Source organism: Musca domestica, unplaced genomic scaffold, assembly GCF_030504385.1.
Source record: "Musca domestica strain aabys unplaced genomic scaffold, Musca_domestica.polishedcontigs.V.1.1 10, whole genome shotgun sequence".
NCBI lineage: Eukaryota > Metazoa > Arthropoda > Insecta > Diptera > Muscidae > Musca > Musca domestica.
In genome coordinates this window covers 7,247,578-7,267,977 of record NW_026712115.1, presented here as the reverse complement: position 1 = coordinate 7,267,977, position 20,400 = coordinate 7,247,578, and the positions used below count along the sequence as shown (strand labels likewise).

The window sequence follows — 20,400 nt, the reverse complement described above, 5'->3', positions numbered from 1 at the left end:
CATCCAACAAATCGGATATATAGCAAAATATGTGCGATATATATGTCTATCAAAGAAGATATGCTTGAAAGATCTCTTATATGTCGAGAACGGCTGAACTGATTTCGACAGTTCTCATTAATTCAGAATGGCCTCTTGGCAGGAAACAAAAAACGTCTAAAAAAACGCATAAAAATATCTCTCTAAAGATGAAAATATTGATTTTGTAAAATTTTCTCATATTTTTTCAATTTTGTCATATTTTTGGCATATTTTCATTTTGAATTAAACATTTGGTAATATTTCTACAGCTAACAAAACTAAGTAGTTAGGATATCAGGACATCATATACAGATCGCATTTATGGCCCGATCCTTACGAAATTTTGCATGGGGATAAGATAAGGGTCAGAATAGATGCCTACTCTTTTTGGAGATGATCGCTATATATTTAGGGTTGAAATGGACCAAAAAACTGCAAAATTGTCAGCAGGTCATAATTATCGCCCGATCCTCACGCACATTTGAATGGGGGTTACCGCACATTGCAAAAGCCAAGCAGTTTCGGATGGCCATCCAAAAATATTCAATGTGTGAAATAGTTTGCCTGCTTTTGTAGACAAAATACGAAAATGTCCATTCCATTGACTTTTTGGAGAATTCACAAACACAGGAAAGACGCACTTCGACTATTTCGTTAACGCTGATTTCGTTGAAGAATATAATCAAATGTCTGTATCTCATATAGATGAGTTTCAGTCAAAACCCAAAAATGTTAATCTTTTGCCACTTCTGAGAGATTATAGGTCTTTGGGAAATATTGGTTCCAGATCTAGGAAGACCATTTACGTGCAACATCTACCAATAAATTGGAAATGAGCAAATTAGTTAAAGTTGCTATTATTCGAAAATTAGAGAACGAAACCTGATGTTTTTCTTTTATTATTTGTCACAATATCTTGTGGAATTCTTTCGAGTATCTCGCCTATATAAACTGTATCGTTTATTATAGTGTTGTAGGGTATTTAACGGTCGGCCCCGCTCGACTGTAGCCTTTGCTTACTTGTTTTCGTACTAATTTTGGCTTATGCTGATAATTTAAGAAGAAACCATCCTTACAAAAAATGATCACGTTTTGGTGTCACCATCATATGATTTAAGGTATTTTCGGGGTCTTGGCCACTTTTTTAATTTTTTGGCCCTTATTTGACATCTTTGTTTCTAAGGGGGAAGAAACCCTCTTCTTATAAATTTTTTATTTTCGGAAAAGGGCCCATCTTTGTCTTGAGGCTACCTAGGGTAAAAAATCCTTGGGTAGAAAACCTTCTTACAGATAATTATCCACATAGGCATTTATTTAAGTATAGTCCCCGCATTAGTATACCCCCAAGTTCACTTTCCCAACCAATGTGTGGTCAGAAAAGAAAATTTGGTATTCTATTGAATTTGTAACCCCCAAGAGAATATTGGTTGGGAACGTAGATTTGGATGTACGTCTATATGAAGTAAACTCCGAAATGTCAATCTGGGATTCATTCAGTCAGAAATTGTGGCAGAAACATGAAAAAATACGAAATTAGAAAGTAACGTGGGATCTATCATTTGTTTAATCGTCATTGAATTATACTATGATGAAAAAATAATGACCATCTTGCGGCAATCGGAGCGAAAGAATAATTTTTTGGCTATTCTGACAACATTCTACCTTCAAGTATGAGGTGAACAAAACGTTGGAAATACAAATTCCAAATTATAGCTCATTTGAATGGAAATTTTAAGCTTTTTACAATACCAAAAATTGAGCTGAATTTTCACATGGGGCTATGTTGTTAGATGTTATTTATCATATAGGTATTTAACACAAAAATTAATTTCTATTTAGTCATGGAGTCTTTACTTATAATCAAGTCATTACTTATAATCAAAATTGGAATCATTACTTATAATCAAAATTGTGCCGCTTGCATAAGTCAGATCTGTGATTTATTAGGCTTTAAAAAATACGCATTAAAGACTAAAAGTACGGGCCGGCAACGCGGACCGGGCCAGCTAATCTACTATAGATCCTAGAAGAAGTTAATAGTTTAAATCTTACAGAAACGCCAGGAATTCATTTATATTAAAAAAATCACGTTTTATGGTTAAAACCGTACATTTACTGAATTTGTGCAAAATTCGCCAACAAAGCATAATTTTAAAAGGATGACGTCAAAGACAAAAGTATTCTCCATCAAATTTTACTGTATATTACCAAAGAAAAGAAATCTCCATTTCCACTGTATATCCATAAAGTTTTTAAAGTTTTATTTTTAAACAACAGACTGTTGTCATTTCTAAGCAACTCGTCCGATCTCTGTTAAAAGTATTCCAGTGACAGTTCATTATATTATTTAAAAGCATACAGAAGCATTTGGGTTAGAATTTTCCAGAAAAAAGTTATTCGTGATGGAATTCAAGCGTGATAGTGTGATTTCTTTATATTTGGCTGGAGAACCACAAACGGATTTTGTTAGAGCACTTCAGCAATTAAATGTGAATACATCTTTTGTGTCTCGTACCATTGATCGTTACCGTAATACTGGTGAGCTGAACATATCGCAATATTCCATTCGGCAAATATTAAAAAATGAGCTCGGGGTAAAGCCATTGAAATTCCAAAAAGTGCCAGAACTTACACCGCGAACAGAAAGAAAATAGACTGGAAAGAGCTAAAGAGTTGCTACGCTTGGCCGAAGGTGGTGAACTGCCGAATTTGGTTTTTTTTCGATGAGAAAATATTCGCTGTCCAGCAGTTTGTAAACAAACAAAATGATCGTTTTTACGTGTTAAAGAGGTCAGCTGAAAATGCGCAGCAGAACTAAAGCGCCGGCCATGATTATATTATGTGCCGCCATAATAGCCGGTGGTAGCTCACCGCTCGTACTAATCGACCGTGACATCAGAATAAATGCCGAATATTATCGCAAAAATATTCTGGAGGGTGTATTAAAGCCTTGGGCACGCAAACATTTTGGCCGTAGCACGCGGCACCCAAGAATGGTTACAAAATGAGGTTCCACGCTTCAGCGCACAATGGTCACTTAAATCTCCAGATACCAATCCCTTGGACTATTGTGTCTGGGGTATTTTGGAAAGCAAGTTTGGCACTAAAAAGTACCAAAGTGTCGATCATCTCAAGCAAGCGCTTCGCCGGGAACGGTGACGGTTTCATTGACCATTTGACGGTCATAGTTCATGCCAAAGGTGACCAATTCGAACAAATCTTAACTTATTTAAAAATTTGATGCTATTTCCGACATTTTTTGCTTTCATTCAATAAAATTTAATAATTATGGCGTTTGACTTTGTTGCAGTTTGTTTATCTCTATATATCTGCATAGCTTATAGAAATATTATTATTTTACCCTTTGTGAGGAGTTACCTGAAAGAATGAGCAATGAGTTCCATTCCAATGAAAACTAATGCCAATGAAGGTGTTGCATGTTGTTCGAAGTTAGAAAAAAACATTGAATAATAATTTTTAGTTTGATGTCCTGACCCTTGCCTTCTAAAAGTGGTCCGATATATTCAATATTTACAACCGATCTTGTGTTGATAGAAATAGTAAAATGTGCGAAATTCGAAAACAATGGTACTTTTATTTCACATTTTATAAGAGTTATAATTATTCAAAATATTGACCCGGTACCAGAAGGAGTAGTCCGACATATTCCATCTTCTTACCTGGTCCTGTGTTAATAGAACTATTGGAATGTGCAAAATTTGACAATGGGGCTCTTATTTCATATTTTATATGGGCTAAAATTGTTACAAAGTTCGACCTTTTGTGGGGGGAGGTACTTGAAGGAGTGGGCCGATAATGTTCTTTTTCACACTCGATCCAGAACGGATGAAAAATGAATGGAAAACTTAGGACTTGAAACGTTTGCACAAAATCGAATGAATATTTCCCTTTCTATGTTGTGAACTATTTTATTTGATATTGTGACCTTTTATGGAAGAGGTAACAAGTATGGACCGATGTTTCCCATCTCCGAAGTTGATCTAAGTCTGACAATAATATTACGTTGTACCAAGTTTGGACCAAATCGCATACACCCTTCGAGAGTTCTCGTACGCATGAGCCAGCCAGAGAGAAGGACGGATACAACTAGATCGACTAAAACCGTTATTTCCATGAGGCACGTTTTGGCCGTATCAAATTATATATACCTTCTGTAGCCATATGGCTAAGGGTTTAAAAATGTGCCTCATCCTCATCAAACTTTGATCGGAACGTAAAATGTGAAACCTATTTCTATTTTCAATAAACTGGGCCTATGATAAATCAAGTATGTAAATCTGATTCGTCTGTCCACTCTGTTTGCTACCTTTTCACAAGAGTTCAAAAGCCTCCAATAATGTTTTTAAAATATTTGTTCTGCCTTTTTGGTTTTATAATGTAAGCCTTCAAAGTCAGTCGCCTTCCATCCTGTTTCATTGTTACATTTATAACTGCAATGGGTAATTTTTATTTTCTTACATTCTCAAATGTTTACCAAAACTTATTCCAAATTATTGAAATTCACTTTAAAAATTTGTTCATGCATCTTCAAACTTTAGGGCCAATTGTTTTTTTTTACTAAAAAAGTACCCCCGAAACAAAAAGTATAGCTCTTTTTTCCATCTTCATATGTGTTGCATATTTACAAGCCAAACTTTAGTGTTCTGTTGGTGTAACATAAATTTGTCAGAAAACTAATGTTGTATTTGTACTTTATTTACTCGTCACAAACCTCAATACATGTTCATTAGTAATCAAAGCTGCATTTGGCCCATGTTGTACACGATGACGACGACAACGAGCGCTTGTTTATTATCCTTTATTTTGGTATTTTGGAGAAAAAAAAGAGAAACAACAAACTTTTGTAGGCAACTTTCCATTTAACATAGGGTAATAGTTTTTTTTTTGTTTATTACCTCGAAATTGGGAACACTATGTGGAAGATAATTATTATAATTATTATGTATCATAAAGAACAGTAAAAAAAATACAAAAGTCGGGCTGTGCGGATTTAATAATAACCAACACCACTATAACTATTTAGTATAGTCTATAGATTATAATAATCCTCACAGACTAAACTATCAACTACCAATATTTAAAAAATTTTACCGAAGAAGTAGAATACTAGGTATTAGGTTTTTACGATGTTAAGATATAATGTAATTTATTGAATTCGGCTAGAATTAAATCTCCTCCAAAACCGTGAAACCAATTCAATTACGACCATAATTGCTTATGGATTTAACTGCTAAATAATTTAGAAATTTAGGGTATGAAATTGTTGGTATAGCTCGATTTTTGTTGTTCTCTTAAAAGACCTTCTTAGAATATTGAAGAGAACCCATCGCGAAAATTACTTGTATATATAATTATTGGAAACAATGTGCAGATTTTGAAATTTTAAATCGCAAAGTAACCTAAGTTGAGGGGATTTTAACCTTTTGTACATTTTTTGAATGATTCGGATGAAGATTCCAAAAATAATCCTCGTATTGTAAGGATACAATACGAGGATTATTTTTGTCCAAAATTTTAACTAGGCCTTAAACAATTTCAACCTAAGGATTAAACCCTATCTTGATCAGCGAAGTACCGAGTGCTATGAAAAATAGCGATTTTAAACACCAAAATATATATTTTTTTATGGAAAATATTAAGTAAACAAATTTCTACTGTTCAGCGACTCTTAACGAAATTGTATTTAGAATATCTCAACCTTTGACACTTTACCCAAAAGATTAAGTGCTACGGAAGACTTAAATTTAGATTGGAGACGTGCTAAATTAATAGTATATAATATATACCTTTAATATCAACATTTTTTTTTAAAACTATCCAACCTACAGTATATGGTTTATTCTAATAATAATATATTTCGTTTTTTTTTAATATATATCAACAATTTTAAATTATGTAGCTGCAACTTAAAAAATGCAACCAACTTCAGACTGCTGTCATTTCCAAAGCCACTCGTCCGACAGGTGTTAAAATTATTCCAGTAACAGCTTATTATACTGTTTACAAGCGCACAAAGGCATTTAGGTGAGAATTTTCCAGAAAAAAAGTTATTCGCTATGAAATTCAAGCGTGATAGCGTGATTTTATACAACCACAAGTGGCTATCGTTAGAGCACTCCAGCATTTAAATGTGAATAAATCTTTTGTGTCTCGTACCATCGCTCGTTACAGTGATACTGGTAGCGTAGCACGACGTCAAGGGGGTGGACGGAAGAAAACTGCAAAATCAGCAGAAAAGGTTCGAAAAGTAAAGAAGCGACTTGATCGAAACTCACGTCGCAGTGGCCGAAAAATAGTCCATTCGGCAAATATTAAAAAATGAGCTCATTGAAATTCCAAAAAGTGCAAGAATTACACCGCAACCGAAAGAAAAAAGACTCAAAGGAGCCAAAGAGTTGCTTCGCTTGGACGAAAGCGATGATAAAACATTCCTTGTCCATCAGTTTGTAAACAAACAAAATGATCGTGTTTACATGCCAAAGGGATAAGCTGAAAATGTGCACCATCGGTTGGTTGGCCACCAGAACTCAAGCGTCGGCCATGGTGATGGTGTGGACCGCCATAACAGCCGATGGTAGCTCTCCGCTCGTATTAATCGACCGTGACATCTGAATAAATGCCGAATATTATCGCGAAAATATTCTGGAGGGTGTATTAAAGCCTTGGGCACTTAAATATTTTGGCCGCAGACTTTGGACATTCCAACAGGACTCATGCGCCGCCCAAGAATGGTTACAAAATGAGGTTCCTCGCTTTATTTCCAACGCACAATGACCACCAAAATCTCCGGATACCAATCCGTTGAACTATTGTGTCTGGAATATTTTGGAAAGCAAGGTTGGCACTAAAAATACCAAAGTGTTGATTACCTTAAGCAAGCGCTTCGCTGGGTATGGGCCAAAATACCGCAGAGCAACATTCGGGCAGCGTGTGACGGTTTCATTGGCCATAATTTGTGTCAAAAGTGACCAATTCCAACAAATCTAAACTTATTCTAAAATTTGATGCTATTTCCAACATTTTTTGCTTTCATTCAATAAAATCTAACCCTGTATACAATGGAGAAAGAGATTTCTTTTTATTTGGCCACTTTAGTGAAATTTAAAGAAGAAGAATTTTTTTTCAGCTTCATCCTTTTGCATAAACTAACATGAAGTTGGTATTTTACCTTACAGCGTGTTTGAATATTTTTTAATTGCTTGCATTTAGGTACGATTGACACCTTAATTGATTATGTAACCTATAGCAGAAATTTATGACGATTCTACGATTCCGAATAACGAGAGTTTTAAACATATTATGAAAAAATTTACCAAAAGAACCAATGCGGTGATTCATCGGATGATAATATATACCTAAAATTAATAGATTTCAAGGGATATTAATACGCATGTCTTCTATTATTAGCTCTACTTTCATAATATGCTTTGGGGGTTCTGTAATTACGGAAATAGTGAAACCTTGTCCCAAAGAATAAAGACTTTTTTGATTTTCCAGATTTTTTTAACCTAAACATATTTAAAAATGTACATAAATTTAAATACATTTTCTGTGGTCCTTTATGAATTATTAAAACGCTCTTCCTTTTTCATAATGACATTATCATTTTAAGGCCTCCTGATTGGGTATTTATATCTTCAGCCATATTGCCACAGAAGGTATATATCATTTGATACGAACAAAACGTGCCTAAGCGAAATAACGGATTAAAATCCAAGGCTCATTGGACCAAATCCGTTTCAGAACATTTTGAGTCGATCTAGGGGTGCCCGTCCGATTCCCATCTGAATAGTTGTATCAACAGAAGGTCTAGTGTGAATAAGAACCATACAGGGCAGCATTTTAAATAATTATTAGACTTTTAAAAAAAGATGAAAATGTCCGGTAGTTTTCGAAGTTCGCACATCTCCATATATCTGTCAACACAAGTTATGGTGTAAATATGAAATATATCGGACCACTAATTTTGGTACGTCACTCACAAAGGGTCAACATTTTAGTTGCTTATAACAGCGAAACAAGTCAGCCATTCTCAATATTTGACTAAACTCGAGATCTAATGTGAATATCTACCCTCTCCTTTTGATGGCTCCTCCCCCACAACGGGTCAACATTTTAAAAAAGTCAAGTGTCTTAAAATTAAAAATAATTATTCGATGTTTTTTTACTTCGCACAATGTAATACCTTCATCGACGTTAGTTCCATTGTGAATTTGGAACTCATCGGCCCATTCTTTCAGTTACTTCACCCACTAAGGGTATTTGTATCTTTTAAATTCACACTTGTATCACCCATTTGGTGCACAATTAATTTGAAATCGGATAATCTGAACCGATCTTCACCAAAATTGGCATACTACCTTCTAGACTCAATTCGGTCGTGTGTGCCAAATTCCATCCCAGTTGGACAAATATTAGACGTTTGGTGGACAATAAAAGGTAAATCGGACGAAGTTATATATGGGAGCTATATCCAAATCTGAACCGATATCGATAAAATTTAGCAAAGGTATTTCTGAGCTGTATTTGATATATTTCCCCAAATATTGTTGTTACAGAATGCATATTACGGCTGCGGAGGACAAAAATAACAAATCGGATGAATAATATATATGGGCGCTATATCCAAATCTGAACCGATTTCGACCAAATTTGGCATACTTATTTTCAGGCCTAATTTGGTTGCATGTGCAAACTCCATACTATTCGGGCTGATATTACACGTTTGGTGCACAATAAAAGGCAAATAGGACGAAGTTATATATGGGAGCTATATCTAATTTTTTGACCGATTAACTCCAATTTCAATAGGGTTCGTACTTGGGCCAAACAAATGTTGTTTGGAAAATTTCATATCAATAGGATAATAAATGCGACCTGCATTTTGTTCACAAGAATACATGGACAGACGGACGGACAGACGGACTGACATGCATAAATCAACTCAGAAAGTGATTCTATGCAGATCATCAAAAGGAACTGTGGGCCTATCTCGTTTCCTTTTGCCCGTTACAAACATATGCACAAAGACATAATACCCTGACCACCTTGTGGTGTAGGGTATAAAAAACTGAGTAACAATCCTGCCACAAACCTGTAAATAAATAATTATTGCAAAACACAAAATTATTATCTGTCGACGAAACCGAGTGAAATCTTTTTAACTTGTTTTCATCAAATTTTTAGCATGACACCTTTTCTAAGCCTTTGGCATGATCGCCATGGTATTTTCAGTATTTGTCTGTAGAGTTCATTGAAATAATTTCTTCTTCCAAAAAAAAAAAGGATCTATCACGGCCTTATTTGAACTCGTTCGAGTGTTCTATTAAAAACAGGCTACTGCGATGAAAAAATAAGATGTTTCACGATTTTTCTTAAGTACATCCAAAGAACCAGTCAAATCGGGATATGAACTCGTATTTGCGGAGGGAAATCACAAGTCTTTTTTTTTAAGAACCAACAGCAATAATTATGGTGGAAATTTATTTGAAATATCTAGCTCTCATTTTTAACAATAACAAATATTATTTGTTTGTTGAATATTACGTTTTCAACTCCACGAAGTAATTAAGTTAAACCCTACAAACAGGGAAGTACACTGGGCCTGTATATTTAATATGACAAATATGCCAAAAAGGTAGTAACACCTCAAATTATTGGTCGTAGAGCCACCATGTGTGTCCATTATTGTTTGAACACAGTTTTGGATCATTCGAAAGGAAATTCAGAATAGATTTGGAGGTCCAACTAATTATGAACTGGTTGATGTGACATTTTGCAAGAAGTCACATTTTTGGTTGATAAAATCCAACAGTTGAAGGTCACCTCCCGAGGTGATCGCATATACATGAATTTGAGCTCCTTTCTATCGTCACCGATGGCGATTTCCCTAGACTTTGATGTTAGAGAACTCTGGTAAAGATAAATTCATAAGAAAGTCTGCAGATTCCAAATTCAATTCATGGACTCTTAGTCACCACGTAAGGTTAAAAATCCCTTTCATTCACAAAACGTAAAAATATTGATGAACTAGCAAGTGCCCGCTAATTCGTTAGCGAAGAGTCAATCATAAAATTTCAGATTCGTTTCGCCCTTTTAGTACCCAAAAAACACAATATTTTCAGCTTTACCAATTTTTTTGATCAAAACTTCATAAATCGTACAACATTTTCAGACTTACACCAATAAAATCTTTCATTTTGGAGTTTACTGAGGCGGATATTGATAAAATGGTTGCACAATGGACCACATCCAATTTTTCTACTCAAAACTATTTTAACGTCTAAATATGTAAGTCCTATAAACCAACAGTGACATTCATATCAAATTTCAGCTCTGTAATTTCCCCCATTACTTAAATTAGTAATTAGTACGCTTATGCAAAACAACCAACATCTCTCTATCCTAGACACCAACTGTGATCTAGTCCAATTCAGTATTTTTCGAACAATTATAGCGGCCATTTCCAAAACCACTTCCATATCTTAATTCCAGATACCAATAGAGCGAGATATCAAATTTGAGTACCACTTAATACTTTTCGAACAATTATAGCACACATTTCAAATATACCTCCATTTCATAACCACAAACAGGTTACATGATGAACAAGGCTACACATGAACAGGGAACCTAATACCAATTTTGAGAATTGTACCAAATATAGTACTATTTAGTACTTTCCGTGTATCTATAGTAAACCCTCTTTCTGCTAACCTAATCTGTAATTGAAAAATTTCTAACAAAATCATGCATAAAATCGAGTACCTTATATGATTCAAACTTTGTCCATTGCAATATATATATTAGATCAGGAGCGAACAGGAAAATATAGACCCACTAGTTTCCGTACCAGCTACCCAAAATATACCTTTTACACTTTGATCATTTTAAAACTGTTGAAAAGTCCCAGTCTTGTGGTATGAGGAACTCTGTCATTTACATGCCTAAATAAGAGAGTTCACCCATTTTGGCTCTTTCTTATTTTTTTTTTTTAATTTTCCCGTCGTGTTCAATTTTTTTCCCAACACTCTAATCATGAATTCTGTTAAAGTATTTTATCATTATCATTTAATATGAAGCCTATATATATTGTGGTATCTTATTCTCTACATAAACATTTTTTTTTTTTCACAAAACTCTGAATCCCTAATGTCATCGAGTGTATTTTCACTTGCACGAGTAGTTAGTTGTACGATTATTTCTAACTTTTGCCTATTTGCTCAACTGATTTACGACTGTGATTCAAAGGCTCTTTTTCTCTTTCTATACATATTTGCAAAGGACATGTAAGTGAATAACTTTTGACATTTGCGTCTAACGGGCAAAGTTTATTGCTCGAACAAATCTCCATCAGAGAGCAATGCATTAGCTTAGCTTGAATTTTCGAAAGCAATTTCAAGCCCCTCTGTTCTTCTTCAAGTGCTAAGAATGAGAATGTTGTAATTATTACGGATATGTTTCAATAGATGTAGTAAAATCCGCGAACTTTCATGGAACTACATTTGTTAACAATTTTGGAATATTTTGTAGGAGAATAGTATCTACACTTTTTGATTACTTTTCGATTGTATCTAGTTGATGAAATGAGAGATGATTTGTTGTTGGAGTGACCTTGGAATTTGTTTAGTTGTTGTTTGTTTTCTATTTTCCTACTCAAGGGCGATTCGTCAAGGATATAAGTCTATCATTTTAAATTCAAGGAATTCGTTCTGTCATCTTTGTCACTTTATGTGTACAATAAAATGACTTGAGAAAGGGGAGAATGTAATCGATTGTGATATTATTCAATTTATATTTTAATTTATCTGTTAACGAATGGGCTAGAGCGTAGAGAAGTTTTAAAAAAGTATAAGAGGATTTTTCGGCAGTTGTATACCCTAAGTAAATGTCCTTTTATTTAAACATATTTTGACATGCGATATGATTATTCAAAATTTGGGTTCTGAAAAAGTGAAGCAATATTTTGCATTTCGTATTTGAACTAAACCTGATATAAATATTACAACGTTGCAGATTTGGACTGTACCGACTACTTCTTTTACCTTATATGAGATGTGAGATAATTTTTGAAATATCTTAAAATGTGCATGAAATGTTGTTCCAGATATAGTGACCGAAGCATTCCATTTCATCTGATACTAAAAAAAAAAACATGTTAGAAAATATCAACCGGTTTTGCCGAAAGATGTATACCCTCAGACAATGTTTGGTTATTTGAATATATTTTGATTTCTGTTATGATTATTCAAATTGTTGACCCTCTATGGAGAAGGTTCCAAAGGGATGGGCCAATATTATCCATTTTGTATTGTACCTAAATAAATATGATATAAATATTGAGACGTGTCAAGTAAAGATTATATTGCTTACTTTATTTATTTTTTTTTTAAAATATGTGAAAATTTTTAGGTGATGTAAAAGTGTGCCTGAGGTAGTCGAACGTAGTGTTCCATTTTCATACTTCATCTAATACAGATAAAAATATTGGTATCGACAAAATTACAAGAAATTCGAACATTTTCATCCAATTTTACGCGAAATCATAAATTTCATATTCATCCCAAATTTCTGGTCGCAGACTTATTTCGCAAGTCATGACAAGTAAAACTATTGAAAAATTGTGACCCTTTGTGGGTGAAATACCAGAAGGGGTTTGCAGATATATGTCATCTTCATAACAGATCTTGTGTTAGCAAAAATGTTTGTATGTGTGAAATTTGATGAGAGTCGAATGCTTATTTCGCTTTCTTTGAGAGTTTTGTTTTTCAAATCGTGAACCCTATGTGGGGGAGGTACTAGCAGAAATGGTTCGGTCTCTACCATATATATAACAGATCTTGTGTTGATAGAAATATTGAGATGTACCGATTTTGAATTGAATCGGATGTTAATTTCGCGTTTTATGATTTCACGATTCATGGATTCTCAAAATTTTGACCCTTTGTTTGGGAGGTACTTCATGGGGTGGACCGATATATTCCATCTTCACACCAGACCTTGGTTTAATAAAAATATTGTGATAAATCGACCCTTTGTGGGGACCGATCTTGTCCATTTCACCTGACCTAGCGCTAATGTAAATATTAGGATTTGCAAAGTTGCAAATTGGGTTTCGTTTCTCTTTCTGTGAAATAAATTATTTTTTTTTTCAAAATTTTGACCTTTTGTGGAGGAGGTAGTAGAAGGAGTGGACCGATATATTCCATCTTAACACCAGATCTTGGGTTCATAAAAATATTAGAATGTGTGAAATTTGAAGACAGTGGGATTCTTACAGTACATTTTATAAGAGTTATAATTATTCAAATTGTTTGCCCTTTGTGAGGGAAGGTACTTGACGGAGTGGGCCAATTCTTTGCACCTGATTGACACTGATAAAAATAGTACGATTTGCAAAAGTTTGCAGAAAATTAGACGATCCTACCTTATTCTATAAGGGAAATTATTTTCTGTGAAAATTTTAATTTTTTGTGGGGGAGGTAGATTTATCTTTCCCATATCCGAACTCGATCTAAGTATGATAATAATATTACGATGTACTTAATTTGGACCAAATCGGAAACTTCATTTGAGAGTTATCTTGGGCACCAGGTAGACAGACGGACGGACGGACGGACGGACACACCAAGATCGATGCCAAATGTCCTGAAATGGATTTGCTCCAAAGATACCCAGGGTATAAATTTGTTATTTCGATGAGACACTTTTTGGCCATATGAAAAGATATATAGCCTCTGTAGGTTGCGGGTATAAAAACGATTTTAAGTTATTATCATGTCAAAATTGTGAGATGAAAACAAGTTGGAGGATTGCTGTCCAAATATAGACTCCAATTATTCGATTAGTTATTTCGCTGTGTTACATGCGATTGGAGCCAAGCTAAATAAAATTTTGGAAGTATAAAAATTTCCTTACCGAAAGAAAAATAACTTAAATTAAACTCATAACTTTTAATTGTCACACTTCCAACGCCAATATCCAAATCAATTCACAAACGAACAAGTGGCTGAAGACATCTCCATGCCATTCCTTTTCTGCGAATCGAGGAAATCTTTATTGTAAGGATGAGTACGTGGTTGGGTTACGAATTAAAACGTCTAAAACTGAGTGCCAAGACAGTGCAGTCGATCACGTATGTGTGCCATCAAAATCGTTGAGTTGTTTCCTTCCACAATTCACATTTAGTGGTGCGGCAAAATGACAACCGAGCGACCGACCACCCGAACGACCCTATTCCGTGAGTTGGCAAATATAAAGGATTCCGGATTATTATTATACACAAGTGTATTGGGTGGAGAATATTGATCAAAAATATAGAAATATCCAAGTCATCTATTTTTTCCAAGGAAGCAATAGCTCTTGGAACCATCGTCGTCGTAATCATAGTCACCATCATCATCATCGTTGTTGTTATTATGCCATTGTTTTTGCCATTTTAGGCTACCACCAATGCTGGGTGTTGTTAGGAATATTTTTGACAAGAACTTCAAATGTTTTCCATGTAGTTATTGATATAATATATGGCTGTCATATATATGTAAGAGTGTATGTGCGTGAGGGACCCAGTAAATGTGTGTGTTCATATGTATATGAAGCAACCATAAACACATGAGAACATAATACATATGTATGCTGGAGCAAATGTTTATCAAACATCAAATTTTGAATCGTGGTGGTTTTATTTTGTGAGCTGGAGGGGGTTCATCATGTGTCATGTTCCTTATGATGCCAATCAAGCTCTATTCACACATTCTACATTCTGAAAAATTATTTTTTTTTTTAGGCTACGCATCATTTGCGCCATTGTAAATTTTTCCATTTTACGAAATTGGAGTGCTAAAAATTGGGATTAGGTAGGAAAACTTTTGATCCCAAAGCATTTGGCGGAATTAAAGGGAAATGTGTGTTTTCTTTGGATTGAAGCGTTTCGAAAATGAACGGTTGGTTGAGTTATGTGGTGTTTATATGCAACAGCCTTAATTAGAAAATAGAATGCGGTTTGAGTATTACACAAGGCGTGCAAAGGCTTTATGATTTTCAATCTCTTAAGGGTTTCGTTATTAACTTCGGTAGTTCTCATTTAAAAATTTGAGACGCTTTGCATTGTTTCAAATATGTTAGTGACAATTTAATGTGAAATAATCTGATTCTGGCCAGTTCAAAAGAAGAATTTTAATCGATAATAGTCTTTTTTAAATAGTAGCTTCAAATAATAATAATTTAACATTTTTATACCCTAACTTTGCCTAGACCAATCGTTGCGGATTTTTGCATGTGGAACTGTTTAGAACACTGTAATTTTAAATTGTCATCATAAAATATTTAGCGCATGAAACGTACAATAAATTTTTGTACGAAAAATAACAACATTTTTATTCAAACGCGGATATTTTAATTGCTGAAAGTCATTTGCCAATGAAATCACAAGGGCATGAAAATAGTAAATAAAGCAAAGTTTGAATTTATATATCTTTAAATAGGATTTTAATACATTTTAAGTTCAAATGTCCTGTATTTTGTTAAATTCCACCGAAATCAGCATGTAAGCAAGTAAATCAAATTTGGAGAAAATAGGTATAGCTATAGTTTCCATATGAATGTTTCATCCGATTTGGGGTTTTAGGTCCCTCACATGCGTAAAATGCATTCCAGCATATCAGGTTTATTGTGCGCCAAAAGGATAATATCAGCCCAAATCGAATAGTTCTTCCTAGAAATCAGTATTTCAAATTTGGTGCAAATCAATTCAGATATAGCTATAGCACCCATCTATATATTTTATCCGATTTGGGATTTAAAGTCCCTCACACGCGTAATATGCATTCGACAACAATGATATTTGGTAACAGATACCTTCTAGAGCTCAGAAATACCTCTAATAAATTTTATCAAAATCGGTACAGATTTGGATATAGCTTCCATATATATCTTCAACCTAATTCGAATTAATTGTGCACCAAATGACAAATATTAGTCCAAATGACCTGAAATTTGGCACATCCGTCCGAATTCAACCTAGAAGCAAGTAAATTAAATTTGGTAAAATCGATTCAAATTTGGATATCTTCAACCCATTTCGGGTTAATTGTGTACTAAATGGTCAATATCAGTCCAAAAGTCCTGAATTTTGGTACGTCGAATTCGGAGAAAATCGGTTCAGATATAGCTATTGGTGTTTACGTCCCTCACATTCGTAATATGCATTCGACAAAATGATATTTGGTACCACATATATTATAGAGCTCAGAAATACCTTTGCCAAATTTCATCGAGAACGGCTAAGAGTTGGAGATAGCTACCATATATATCCGCAATAAGATTTCAGGTTCAGGTTTAAGAATGGCTAATATTAGCCTAACTGGAGTGAATCACGGAACGTGCGTTACCATTTTGTGGAGCTCGGCTCCGATAATATTTTTATATAATCCTTCTCGAAGTAATATCATGCACTCTATTGGAATGGTAGTTGGTATAGTAGATTAAAATGTCTCCGTCCAATTTTGTGAAAATCGATTCAGAATTGGATATGCTTCCCATAAATTATTTCTCTCTGAAACCAAACTATAACTGTTGTAAAGCCAAATGAAGGTGGTATGATCTACTTCAAATATATTTTTTTGTTATGGGAGCTCTACTAAATATATATAGTGGTGTAGAGAATCATATAGTCGGAGGTACCCCGACTTTTGACTTTTCCTTACTGGCTTGTCACCAAACCTTGAATTTGTCAAAGTTCTGATTATAAGGCGATAAGGCCAGAGCAGTCGCTATATTCTATTGTCATGACATTTTTTTCAGTAAAAACATATAATAATATTTCTGATGTGAAAAACAAGTAAAAAGCTATAAGTTCGGCCGGCTTAACCTTGAATACCCTCCACCATTTGATACAAATTTAACAATTTTCAAAAAAATAAAATCCGTTAAAAATTCTGTTAAAATCTTAAAAATACCGAATGTAGCAGTATATTAGCGTCTGTACGACGACGTGCACCTACATAGGCAAATTTTGTCACACGCTATTACAATATTCAAATGCGAAACTTAAAAAAATCTGTTTATATATTAGCAAAAATCATCAAAATACTGAATATAGGGAGGTACCATGGGGGTTATAAACCTGGACCTGCACAGACAATTTTCTGTCATAGGCTGTAGTATTCATTACGAACTTCAAATACTAAATTTGAAATAGTTCCGGTAAATAATGTCTCTAAAATCATCAAAATACCAAATATCGGGGGGTACAGTTATATGGGGGCTATACGAAGACGTGGACTTACATGGCCCTTTTTCTGTTTTATGCTGTAGTATCTGTTAGTATCTGTTCAAATACCAAATTTAAAATAGTTCCGGTAAATAATGTCGCTAAAATCATCAAAATACCGAATATCGGAGGGTACCGTTTTATGGGGGTTGTACGAAGACGTAGACCCACATGGCCCATTTTCTGTCTTAAGTCGTAGTATGTATTACGAACTTTAAATATTAATTTTTAAACAATTCCGGTAAATATTGTCGCTAAAATCATCAGAATACCGCATATCGGGAGGTACCGTTATATGGGGGCTATACGAAGACGTGCACCTACGTGACTCATTTTCAATACCAAAAGTCCAGCAGACACAGCAATACAGTAAAAAATACCGTAGAATTTTATCAACCTACTTCATTTCGTTCGGAAGCTAGAGTGATTTCCACAGACGGACAGACGGATAGACGGATGGACATTGATAAATCGACATAGAATTTTATGCTGATCAAGAATATATATACTTTGTGGGGTCTAAAATGTATATTTCGAGGTGTTACAAACGGAATGACAAACTTAATATACCCTCCATACTATGGTGGAGGGTATAATACTACGTGCTTAAGTTCCATGATAATGCTAATCTTGGAACTTTTCATTATGGTATCCATTTCCTTCTGAATAATTCCCTACATCACGGAAAAAATGTTAAGTACAATATAATGGATATTACGCCAGCACCCTATTACACATTTGTCCCAACGCAACTCTATACAAAATGAGACAAAACTTAGGTTTGGACTTTGCTATTTGCAATATATTCCAAAAATGCCTTTGGTACATTTTCCGTTTCCTTGAAACATGTTGGTTCAGAGCCCTCACAATATTTATGAGTTACAAAATATTTTCAAAATTGTTATTACAAAATTCAAATTGTTCGGTATTGACATTACAATTACGGTTATAAAAAATTCAAGTGGGCAAATATTCAAGTTCTAAAAATAAAATGTTCAAACGTGGCAATTGAGCTCTTCAATTACGCCCTTTGCCTTGGCATTTTTCCCTCGCAACAATATTTTTATTTTTGAAGTGATATTATATTGGAGATTCGCTTCCAAATGTTACATTGAACTTTTGTGACCTATGTGTCTATTTCCGTCAATGATTTTAAATTGAAGAAGAAACAAAAAACGAGATGAAAAGAAAAATCATGTCCTTGCCAACGATGACAATGACATTTGATAGTAAACGACGACAACAACAACAACAACATTGTCAACGTCAATATTCGTCTCTTGGCGGCCAAGTCCTGACATTGTCCCAAGCGAATTTAAATATTCACAAAAGATTTTATGCAAATAAAATTTGAAAAAAAAAACCTTCTCCTCAACTCTTAAATAGAATTTATTTATTAACAAAGGCAACGACATGTTTGGGGAAGACAAAAGGAAAAACTAAACGAAATATCCGAAAACTGAATAAAAGGAAAACAACTTGTCACATTTTACATTGTAAATGTCTGTAGCCGATAGTAAAACCCAGCAGCCAACTAAACAGCAAGCGGTGTCGTCGTCGTCCTCGTTGTAACAAAGCTGATGTTGATGATGATAATGCTGATGGAGCTTGATTAAAACTGAAAAATACCCCCATGATATGTAATTCTAAATTCCCTTTGATGTTGAATGAAATTTCATGAGTTTTCATTTTTGTTTTAATAAGTTGTCATCAACACAAAAACCGTACAAAACGCACTAAAAACCCAAATATCCAGCGACATGCATACGTTTTTGTTTTCCTTTTGCTGCTGTACACTCGAAAAAAAAAATAAGTTTCGCAAAATTTTAGCTGTCGTTTGTTTGAGGGCGTCAAGGGACATGAATGCGGAAAGTAACTATTTAAGCTAATGACTTTAGTTGAAATGGTTTTATTCCTGCGGACACTGTAAAACGGATCCCTCAGGGAGGATATGTGCTAATCAATGATTTCATTAAATAAACAATTTTGAAATTAAAAAGTTCGCAGCAAAAAAGTAACGAAGGTTTTTTTATTTATTCTTCTCTGCAGAGACATCAGCACTACACTTTGGAGAGAAATAATAAAATGGTAAGTACTATCCAAATCTATGACTTCTATAAATTCCAAATGAGAACAAACCAAATAATATTTAGAAACATGACAAGTAAAAAAGCAGAAAGTTCGTCCGGCCGAAAATGAATACCCTCCACCATTTGGAACGAATTTGTAAATCCGTTAACGATTCTATTTAAATCTTAAAAATACCGAATATATCCATTATATTGGGGTCTGTACGAAGATGTGCGCCTGCATAGCCCACTTTTGTCATAGGCCATTACAATATTTAAATACGAAACTTGAAAAAAATCTGGTGAATAATGTAGCTAAAATCATCAAAATACCACATAGAGGAAGGCATCGATATAGGGGGGCTATACGACAACGTGGACCTGCATAGACAATTTTCTGACACAGGCTGTAGTACTCAACTGGAACTTCAATTTTGTCACAATTACAATTTTGTCGAATATTGTACCTAAAATGGTCAAAATATCAAATATTGGGAGGTACCGTTATATGAAGGCTTGCATAGAGAATTTTCTGTCTTAGGCTGTAGTACCTATTAGGAACTTCCAATACGCAATTTGAAACAACTCCGGTGAACAATGAAAAATCATCAAATTCCGTGCGGTAAAGTACTCAGAAGGACCTCCTTGTCTGAATTGTTAGTCAATTCCATTGAAAATGTGGCTAAAATCTTCAAAATAGCGAATTTCGGGGATAGCGTTACATGGGAGCTATACGATATCGTGGACCTAAATAGTCCATATTCGAACTTGACCTGCTTGCAAACAAAAGAGAGGTCTGTGCAACATTTTAGCTTTCTATCTTTATTCGTTTTGACTCTAGCGTGATTACACCAGACGGATGGACGGACAGGGCGAAATCGTCTTAGAGACATTTGTGATACATATGCTATACTTTTGACTAATACATAGAAGAAATATCCTATCGTACAATTTTACTGCAGGACTTTTGGTATTGCAAATGGGATATATAGGTTCTGGTATAGTTCCCAAATAGATATA

General features: G+C 34.4%; 1 long non-coding RNA gene across 1 annotated transcript in view; it reads left to right on the top strand.

The window, feature by feature from the left end:
* LOC131803954 (uncharacterized) overlaps positions 1–19,462 on the top strand; it is a 134,392-nt gene extending 114,930 nt beyond the window's left edge. The window contains exon 3 of the long non-coding RNA XR_009342842.1: positions 19,361–19,462. This is a non-coding gene — a long non-coding RNA (uncharacterized LOC131803954). The remainder of the gene's footprint in view (positions 1–19,360) is intronic.
* Positions 19,463–20,400: the final 938 nt, after the last annotated feature.